The 9,664-nt window shown below is 46.0% G+C and overlaps 1 pseudogene; it reads left to right on the plus strand.

Moving 5' to 3' along the window:
- Window positions 1-451: 451 nt before the first annotated feature.
- On the plus strand, window positions 452-9,123 carry LOC146685856 (plasma membrane calcium-transporting ATPase 1-like; annotated as a pseudogene).
- The last annotated feature ends 541 nt before the right edge of the window (window positions 9,124-9,664 follow it).

Consider the following 9,664-nt stretch of genomic DNA (forward strand, 5'->3'; position numbering starts at 1 on the left):
TGTGAGGTCACTGTCTTAAAACAGTCTCAGTCTTAGAGACTAGGTCCTTACAAATACTGTGTGTATTTAAAGGCTGTTTGAAACCACGAGTTACATTCTTCAGCAGTCCAATCATATTTTAAATGTTGCTGAAATATGTGGCACTTTGCTCCTTAACTTACACATCAGGACATGTGAGTAGTATAACAACAATAAATACGAACAACAGAATGCTTAGAATTACAATAAAACAAAAAAAAAAATAGATGAAGAAATACTAAAATACCAAATGAGAATAGAAAGGAGGCTTTGACCTTTTTAATCCCTCTCCGGTATTGTTATTCCCTGCTGAGCGAGTGGGCAGTGTGGTTTGTGAATGCGATAATAAGGCAGTTATCTAGGATTGTGAAACTGATGCCATAGATGCATCTACACGTCACCAGGAGGTAAATGGGTTTCCTTCAATAGAGAAATGGGGGCAGGTATGCAGATTGCACAAGTTTGATTCAGATATACTAACATACCCCATGGTGACAAGAATAAAACAGGCTGCATGTTTGATCCCAAACACGCTGCCAACGCAGTAAAAGCATACCTGGATAGAAAATAGAATAGAAGTGAATAGAAGTTGTAATGTTTTTGTAACTCCTGCTGCAGGTTTGGATGGAAACCCAGAAGACTTACAAAGGAGGATGGAGATGTTTGGAGCAAATGTTATCCCCCCTAAGAAGCCAAAAAAAACTTTTTGGAGTTGGTGTGGGCAGCCCTGCAGGACATCACTCTCATTAACCTGGTTATGGCAGCCATCATTTCGCTTGGCCTTTCTTTTTACCATCCACCCAGTGCTGAAAGACACAGTGAGTATATTTAATTTACTCAAAATAAGGAAGGAGTTTAGATTTTTGTAAGCCAGAGTCTCGAACAGAAAAGCACAAAGCAGTTTTTTCCAGCAGGCTTAGCAAGAGGCGTGTGACACTGCACTCATGGTGTGTGTGTGTGTGTGTGTGGTGTTCAGAAGTGCCTGTTCATCAAAGTAAACTTTCAGCCTGTGTATATAATAATAATAATAATAATAATAATAATAATAATGGATTGGATTTATATAGCGCTTTTCAAGGCACCCAAAGCACTTTACAATACCACTATTCATTCACTCTCACATTCATACACCCTGCAGACTGCGGCATTGAGCTACCGTTGTGGAGAATGAAGGTGAAGCAGAGGCTGAATGGATCGAAGGCGCTGCCATTCTCCTGTCTGTAATGGTTGTGGCACTAGTGACGGCCTTCAATGAGTGGAGTAAGGAAAAGCAGTTCTGTGGCCTCCAGAAGTGCATTGAATAGGCGTAGAAGTTCACAGTGATCTGGGGGGTGGGGGCAGATGATCCAGATCAAAGTGTCCGAGATCATGGTTGGTGATATAACACAAGTCAAATATGGTAAGAAATTTGATTTCACACAGCTGGTGTTGTCGAAGCATGATTTCTACGAGTCACTCACTCCAACACTCTCTTATCAGACCATCAGTAATGATACCAGAGATGTTATTTATTTAATGCTTCACTTTAAAGAATATATATTAACTTTGATTTCCCCAAACCCCATCAGAAAATATGACATGAAAGAATAAAAATCTCTTTTACAGGTTATTTACTTGAACACATGTCAGTCTGTACCAGCAAGATAGTTTTAACATCCATCTGTAGACGAAGGTTGATTCTTAGCTAGTTGAGCAATTTAATTATCTCTTTATATTAAATTTCTCCAATCTGAGTGATTCTGCTCATGCTTGAATTAATAACAGCTAAAAGGTTACACATTATCATAAAGACTAGGTTGGTGCAGAATGTCATGTAAGAAAGTGCAAGACAGCAAAGAAAACTACTTTCGGCTGCTTTCTTATTCACAAGAGGTTTTCACCTGGGTAACTCATGCTTGATTTACTGCGAGTGCCTGATGCAACCCTGAAGGGATTTATATCTCCTTCCAGGATCCAAATGGGGACCTTTTAACTTTTTAGGCAAAAAACAAGCCAAAGACACCAACGAAAAAAACCCAAAACCCAAACAAACAAAAAGTTAATCACGTGGCGAAACAGTTATTACCTCTAGGTGTTGGCATTCCAGGTGACCTCCTCCCTGCTGACGGTGTCCTGATTCAGGGCAATGATCTTTTTTTTTTTTCTTTCCCGCCTGTCCCATTTGGTTCTTTAGCCATCAGAATTGTTGTCTGAAGACCAACAAGGATACCCAATGGATTTACTTTGCCAAATGGATCATCGTGGCATTGCCGTATTGGTCCATTTGGTCGATCTTTGTTTTTATTATTTATTATATTTTATTTTCAGATGTTACAGACGGGACAGACATGAGTGAGAGATAGGAAAGGGAGAAAGAAAGAGGAAGGAAAGGAAAAACAGAAGGGGAGAGGGACAGTGAGAAAGGGGGGAGAAAAAAAAAATCTCCTGGATCACCTGTTGAGAGAAGAATAGAAAACAAGCAAAAAAGACAAAAAAAAAAAAGAAACAAAGCAACATACTAAACACAACACCATCGCATTAATCTAGCTAAGTGTAAACAGCAGTAAATACTAAATATTCAATGTTGTTGTGCAGCACGCAGGACAGATGTGCTTCGAAGTAGCAGCCAAGAAAGGTGTAATTTGGGTCTACGAGCAGTGAACACCCGTGTGCATACCTGTGTGGATCAGCATGCTTGTATTCCAAAGGTTTCTCCATGTAACGATCTGCTAGGGAGTGTGGGGGGGCCACAGCCCCGTCCTCCAGGGTGTGAGGCAGGTATGGAGGAGATCAAAACTCCAGACATCCAGAGGCCCCCAGAACACAAGAAACCATGGAAGACCAACAGAGGGGCAGCCGCGCCACTGTCCCAGCAAGAGCTGACGAGAGTCCCAGATGAGGGTTCACTCAGCAGCCGCGGAGCAGAAGCCAGGGGGAGTTGCAGTGACGCGCCCGTGAGCTCCGCCGGCCGCCAGCTGTGCCTGAGTGACCGAGCCCCAGGCCGAGAGGCCGGGGGCACCCCACCCCCGAAGGGGCCCGAGCGAGCCCCAGGCTCCAGGCCCCGATAAGCGGCCGCCAAGGAGTGAGCCGGTGTGTACCTGGGCGCCCACCCCCAGACACAAAGAACCACCAACGCACCGACACCTGAGGGAGTCCGCCACCGGCAGGGGAAGTGGTGGTAGGTGGAGATAGGCCTCCAAACCTTGGAGGGCCTGAGGTGTCCCCAGAGAGGTGGCGTCTGATACCCAACCTGACATATAGACACAGACATACAGGCACACACAGACACAAACATCCATTCCCCCCCTCATGCTCTCATATGCACTCACTCCACACTCAACCAACGTGGAGACAGACATAAAGAGACGCTGTACACACGATCACACTCCCCAAGCGTACTCTACAAACCGGGTCTAGGTACCCTTGCCCCTGGAGGGGGGAACTGCACCCAGACCCAGGTGGTGTTACCCTTTTCCCTGCGGTGGGGAGAGGCAGACCACCCCAACTCCGTAGCAGCAGGGAGGCCCCACACTCCAGACCGCAGTCGGACGGCCAACTCCACCTAGCCCTCCCGCTCCAGGAGGCCGCAGAGAATGGGGGTAGGAGAAGACTCCAAACCTCCCTCCACCCGCTCATTGTAGTGTTGATGCATGTGTGTTCTAAGGTGCAATTAAAACCCAGGAGGGCATGGAGCTACCTGCCAAGGAGCAGCAGGTAAGCGCATAGTCCCTCCTGATAGCCCTCAATGTCTAAGTGTATTTAAAATTGAGAGGTGGGCAACGATGCCAGGGGTGAGGTGTACACCCTGATGGTAATTTGGACTCCGTGATTGTGCCCACCCCCAAGATCCTATATGTATGTGTAATGAGAGTGTGAATAATGTGAATGTCTAAGTTGTGGGATAAAATTGAGGCAGAGGCAGCCAGAAGGGGACAGAGGGGGGGGGGGGGGGGTAGCCTCCTCTGCACCCTGGTGACATACCCCTACTCCAAGGCCCTGCATGTGTGGGTGGTTGTGGTGGAGCGGGAAGAGAGAGGCAGCTGGAGATGGGGAGGGAAGGAAGGGAGGGGCAGGTAACCCCTCCCTGGGGCCAGCTCCCCCGCTGACCCCAGTAGGCACTCCCACACTCCGCGACCCGCCAGGGAAAGGGGGCCCAGGCCCATCCAGACCGGGGCCCAGTGCAGCAGCGCCTCCCGGCCCCACAGAGCCCGGGACAGTCCACCCAACCCCACCACAGAGAAAACTACACCCACCCCACCATCCGCTCATCTTCCAGACTACATAAGACAGTAAACGCCCAGGCTGAGATCTTCCTCCACCTCTCCTGTATCTCCCCCTCCTGCAGAGAGAGTTCCTGAAGAGAGGAAAGCTCCTGCAAGATGTGACCATCTCCCCCACCAGTTGAAGAGCCCCCCAGGTGGTTCGACGCACCGGCGGCACCCTGCTCCAGGGCCGGGCCCCCATGCACCCACGCCCCCACAACCCCGGCAACACACCAACCAGGATCCAAGCCCCCGAGGCCCGGCCCGGGCCCCAGCCCAGAGACGGAGCGCCCCCAGAACCTCACGCCCATCCCGGACCCACCCAGGGCCAGCCAGGCTACCAGGTCAGTAACCCACGTCCGTCAGCACAGACCCTCCCCTAGCCCCGCTGCACGCAGCCGCGAGGAAACAGTCACCTGAGAGCCAACAGAGCCCCCAACCGGACATGACCGCTACCCCGGGTTGAGCCCCCCAAGGAAGATGCCTCCGGGGAACCCCCCGACGCCCTAAGCCTGTCCCTACCCCCACACCAATCACAACAGTGAAGGTGGGACCAAATTATGACCCCCCACCCCCACTAGGTGATGGAGCTGATAAAAGGAGTCCAGAGCAATTGATCTGATGTGGTGGCAGAGGCTGTATCAAGACTAATGTAATCTAATAGATAATTTCTATATTGGTTAGAATTAAGATTATTTTTATTTTTCCAGTTCATGAGGACAGTTTTCTTGGCTATGCATAGGGCAGTGAAAATCATATGGGCTATATTCTTTTCTGAAGTGACATTATCTAAGCTGCCCAGTAAACACACTAAGGGGGAGGTTGGAATGTTACATTTCAGACACTTTGATAAGTCTTCACATATCTCGCGCCAAAACTTTTGCACTGGTGGACAGAACCAAAGAGCGTGGATGTAATTGTCTGGTGTATTGCCAGGGCAATGATCTTAAGGTCGACGAGAGTTCCATAACTGGAGAGTTGGATCATGTCAAGAAGAAACTTGACAAAGACCTCATGTTGGGGCGACCGTGGTTCAGGGGGTTGGGAAGCGCATCTGTAACTGGAAGGTCGCCGGTTCAATCCTCCTGATCCGTCGGTCCTGGTCGTTGTGTCCTTGGGCAAGACACTTTACCCTACCGCCTACTGGTGTTGGCCAGAGGGGCCGATGGTGCGATATGGCAGCCTCGCTTCTGTCAGTCTGCCCCAGGGCAGCTGTGGCTACAACTGTAGCTTCCCTCCACCAGTGTGTGAATGTGAGAGTGAATGAATAGTGGCATTGTGCAGTGCATTTTCTGCATTTCATGAAAATGCAGAAAATGCATAATAACATTAAGATTATGTTATTATGCATTAATAACATTTATGTAGTTGCTCAGCTTAACATAACCATGATATCAGTTGGCTGGCTCATAAGACCTTAGAAGTGAGTGATTGCACATGTAAGCATGATTGGTTCAGATAAACAGACACATGTTTGAAAGTTTAGCAAAAGCACAACATCAAAAAAATTCAGCAGCCAAAAACACCACCCTCCAAAAACAGCTTTGTGTTTTTTATGATGCAATATATATGTACACATTTTTTTTTAAGCACAGCATAAGTCATTTAATTCTCGTTTGCTTAAAATGCCTGAGCAGTACTTTAACATCCAAGCTGTTCTCACTCACCAGTTATTTAAACTTTAACAGTGATTAAAAAAATCTTTAGGTTGCAGTCAGTCAACACACATCATAGTGAACACTTCTGTTAAACTCAGGGTCTGAGAGTAACAACCTATCTCTCTTCCTGGTAGGGTTTTAAAGTCAAGAATCAGTGTATATTTAGGCACACAAGGATAAAAAAAAAATTAAGGGAGAGCCTTTATAAGAGGAAACGCGGAAAAACAAAAACAACAAAACAAACAAGCTGAATGTCTTATTGACATTTCTTTTGTCGACTGTAGCAGAAAACAAGGATGGCCCTGCTGTGGAGATGCAACCACTCGAAACTGAGAGTGAACCAGAGAAGAAAAAACCCGTACAGAGAAAAGAGAAATCTATCCTGCAAGGGAAGCTCACCAGGCTGGCTGTGCACATCGGCCAAGCAGGTACAAACAGAGTTTGATAAATGATGGAGACTGAGAGTCAGACATGTCAACAGCATATGAGAGCATGGGCCCACCTCTCTGCTAAGAAATAGACCACACATCTATACATCATCATGCTTGTGAATATTTAAAACACACAAAAACCCCAAACTAAAAATTTTATAGAACTGAAACAGCCACAAAGTCTACATCTGATACACATGAGGGACAAATTGGGAGAGTGAGCGCGGTCCAGTCTTCCTGTCACGGGGTGAAACGGGACAAGTTATTTAGAGTTTTATTGTGCATGTTTTGCAATGTTTTATCTGTTTTAATATTTTAATATTGTATATTGGGTTTGTTTGTATGAGCTTTATTGCATGTTTTTATCTTATTTAAATTGAACACCTGTCCTGTAAAGACTCCGCCCCTACCTGATAATAAACTGTTCACACCTGCGAGAGATCCCAGAGAGGCCAATAAGAGGGCCTGGCAGACCAAAGGAAGGGGTTCGACCGAGAGGCTTGAGAGACGGCCAGGAGTAAGTGGTGCCAGGCGGCAGCGCCTGCAAGCCGAAGGGGCTGGTGGAGCTGGGCGTTGGGAGAACGGACAGTACCAGCGCACAGGGCACCAGTGCAGAGAGTGACAGTACCAGCGGGGAGAGCGGAGACAGCACCAGCGGAAGGCACGGGACGGCTGTGTGGCTTTGCAGTTTTTAAGAAGCGGCGGGCGGAGTTGAGAGCTCTGCCCACCCGGGGTAAGTCTTTGACTTATCCCCTTTTATTGAATAAAAACTGCCGGAAGAATAGTGACTGCCGCTCCTCCCTTTCTCTAGCATATCAAGACGCGAATGCGGAAAGGAAGGAGAGGACTCCGCTGGGTTTCCCTTTTACTTCGCTGGATTTCTTAACTCCCTGGGACTTTTATGCTGTGGTGGATTCCACTGGACTTTTAATGTTGTGTTTTATTGATTTTTATTGTGTTATCCCTTGGCCAAGGTTGTTTTAATTTATCTTACATTTTTAACTATTTAAATATAATAAATTATATTTTTAATCTTACAGTTTAAATTGTGTGTTTCCCTTGGCGGCTCCACTGCTCTGCCCGTTTTTAGGAAGGTCTCCTTCCTTTTAAAAACACAAAACATCTTGGAAATAAATCAGCCTTTCCGCTCCGTTACATTCCCTTGTTCTTGTGTTTGCTTCTTACTCTAACAACTCAGGAAGCAACACAGACGCAGTGGACAGAATAAATCTAAATAATTAATTCAACCAGAAAAACAAGGTAAGACATAAAAAGGTTGCACACAAAAAAGACTAATATGGCCAAGAAGAAAAATAAACAGGAACAGCAGAGTCATAAGCAACACTAACTAGAGAACTGTCGAACCATGACTGTGATGACAACAAGACAAGTAATTTTGTCTGATTTGTCTCCTACCTATGAGAAAACTCAAACCTAATACGCTATGCTGAAGTCTGCCTTAATTCCTGAAATTCATGTGGAGGACCGAGGAGAGTAAAGAGGCTCCAGGAGGAGCTGTAATCAAGGATGCACAGTTGGGATATACAAACCACAGCAGGATGAGGACTCTCTAAACAACTCATCCTTTTTGTCTCTTAAACTTTTTATTTAAGATGACAAAATGTTTTGCCCTTAGGAGGTGAACTCCTAACTGTTGGCGTGAAAACACAGTCACTGGTCAAAAAGACTAGCCGCTAACCAACCAACTGATCAAACACACGGATTCGACTTGCCTACTGTATCTGCAATAGCAAAGATATGACTGTATAGGACTCAGTAAGAAGGATTTTATAGCTTCTGTATAAGTTTGTTTTAAACCTTGTCCAGTGCAGATCACAGCAAACCCACAACACCTTTTGTACCCTCAGTCAGGTTCACAGACGAATTTCCTACTCTTTCTCTGCCTTCAGGTCTGATCATGTCAGCTCTCACCGTCTTCATCCTCATCATTCGCTTCCTGATTGATACCTTCTGGATCCAGGTTGTTGTCTGGTCCTACGCTTGTGTGCCCATCTATGTGCAGTTCCTGGTCAACTTCTTCATCATTGGTGTGACGATGCTCGTGGTGGCTGTACCTGAAGGTCTCCCTCTGGCAGTCACCATCTCCCTAGCGTATTCAGTCAAGGTGTATTTGTATGTGGCATTACAGTCTGACAACGGGAACTCTTCAGTCTGTTAGACTAAATGTTTTATTTCACATGAAACTTACACGGCAGTGTAATGTTTGAAAGCTCCCAGATGAATGTTTTCACTATTTAGTATTTTTAAAACTGCATGAGTGTGTGTGGGTGTGCTTTTTACAGTTTTATTTATTGTGTTCCTGCTAAGCTGGAACTATGACCCCCACTAAAATAGTACTACTAAGACTATTTTGATGCTCGTTAAACAAAATTAGATCAACCATAATTTCTGCTCTGATGTTTTTGGTTAATGAAATAAAATCTTAAGACTTGGGTAACACCGCTCTCACTTAGATCAGAAAATGATGAAGGACAACAACTTGGTCCACCATCTGGACGCCTGTGAGACGATGGGCAGCGCCACCACCATCTGCTCCGATAAGACGGGCACACTAACTATGAACCGTATGACAGTGGTGCAAGCCTTCATTGCAAACAGACACTACAAAGCAGTGCCAGAGCCAGACCATATCCCTGCCAACATCCTGGACCTGCTGGTCCGGGGCATCGGGGTCAACTGTGCCTACACCTCTAAGATTATGGTGAGCTGTAAAAATAGCCATTCATTCAAAGACCTTGGTGAACATTTGTAGGGTTAGTTTGGAGAACTGCCAGAGCAGGTCAGAACTTATCTGATCACTGCCTCCTGGATCCACTGGTAAAGTAGAGCACAGACAGGTTCAGATATAAGAGCTAAAAAGCACCAGTAAATACCGCATTTTTCTCTCTGCTTTGCTCTGGACTTTCTTGCTATAAGGCAACAAGGCAATTAAAATATATCGGTGACTAATTTGTCTGACACGAGTGGAAGCAGGATTATCAGGATATCTACTAATCAGTAGTTTGGTGGTTTAATCCCTTGCTGCTCTGGTCTGATGTCAAGGTATCGTTGGATGAGTAAGACGTGTTCTATAAAAGGTCTTTGAACTCAAACATCAAAAGTTGAACTCATCCTTCCTTGTTGTAGTTCTCCCTACATTGAACGCATCCCAAACATTAGGTCCACCGGAAATTCAGGTGTTAAAATTGTACCTTTTAGGAGACATTTTAGAGCTTCTAGTGGTCCTCACGTATCGCGTGTCTATCCAGGAATCACTGACAGCACAGTTTTTGAGTGGAGGCAGGTTGTCGCGGTA

Source organism: Copadichromis virginalis, linkage group LG19 (genome assembly GCF_057382275.1).
Source record: "Copadichromis virginalis isolate Kocher_CV1m ecotype Utaka linkage group LG19, C_Virginalis_male_GT1.1, whole genome shotgun sequence".
NCBI classification, from domain to species: Eukaryota; Metazoa; Chordata; class Actinopteri; order Cichliformes; family Cichlidae; genus Copadichromis; species Copadichromis virginalis.